The sequence below is a fragment of the Triticum aestivum genome, chromosome 3B (assembly GCF_018294505.1).
Source record: "Triticum aestivum cultivar Chinese Spring chromosome 3B, IWGSC CS RefSeq v2.1, whole genome shotgun sequence".
NCBI lineage: Eukaryota > Viridiplantae > Streptophyta > Magnoliopsida > Poales > Poaceae > Triticum > Triticum aestivum.
Window position 1 is genome coordinate 772,038,091 of NC_057801.1, and position 1,268 is coordinate 772,039,358.

Below are 1,268 nucleotides of genomic sequence, written 5' to 3' on the forward strand. Positions count from 1 at the left end.
GCTACTTTTCAAGGCTTTTAGAAGTTACATGTAAAGTGCTTCTGTGCCAATTATTTAATTTGGTGCTTGTGTACTAGCTATATGGTGTACTGTAAAGTACAAATGATGAAATCATGATGGGCATTGGAAGGATATAAAAAATAAATATTTAATGTGTTGGATATGAAATCATGGTGAACATTTGTTGGATATGAAATGTGAATTTTGCTTATTACAGGGACTTTATAATGGGCTAATAAACATGCTTATTTGGTAATTGTATTGCATATGGTTTCGTACAAAGGTGTAGAGGCGAATAGTTCCAACACACAGGGGTGCTACGAAATAACTGTGTGAGATCGACGAACCACCAAACACAAGATTATGTTGTAGGAAACATGTGCGATGGATGAAGTAATCTATATGCTCCTTGCAACACATCATGTGTGATGAATGACCGATCATACGTCTCCAATCGTTAGTGATAAGCATCCGAGCGCAAAGGTTTCTACCAAAAAAAAATTGTGCGATGGAACACAAATCTCACATGTTTTGTTCTGGCTGACCGTGTGCAATAGATCAACCCTTTGCACAAGTTTAATTCTTCGCAAATTGTTTTGTGATAGGCAAACCTACCTGACCTGTTTTGTTCTTGCCGATCGTTGGCGATAGCTCAATCCATCACAAACTTTTACTTTTGGTTGTATCGTGAGCGATAGGGACCCTATCACACATGGTTATCTATAGCGTTTGCGACCGCACGACATTGCAAGGCCTTCCTCTTACATTGGTGGAGAAGAAAGTGCGCAAGGTGGAGTTGATAAACTCACCATCGTTATCACATTGTAATGCTTTGATGATCACATTATATTGGGTGCGAACGTAGGAGAAAAAGCGTTGCGGTGTGGAGGAGGTGTCCGACTTGTGGCGTAGTGGAAAGGACCAAGAATAATGGGTGTAGTCGTCGAGCAAAATCAGATAGTATTGATATCCAGAAAAGCTTACAACAGGGCTTGTCCATAAATCACAATGTATTAACTGAAAAGGTGCAAACGTGCGGCTACTAGAGGAGGGAAAGGGGAGACGAGGCTGGCGTCCTAGTTGACAAGCGGCACATGGAGTGTGCACATTATTATTACAAGAGGAAAGGAAATCATGAGCAGCTAATGACGAGAGCGCTTGAGGGCTTGGGTGGCCGAGCAGGCGGTGCCACACGTCCGTGGTGGAGACGGTGGCGGAGAGGGCAGTGCTCAAAGACTTGTTATTGCCGAAGAAGGGATAGAGGTCGC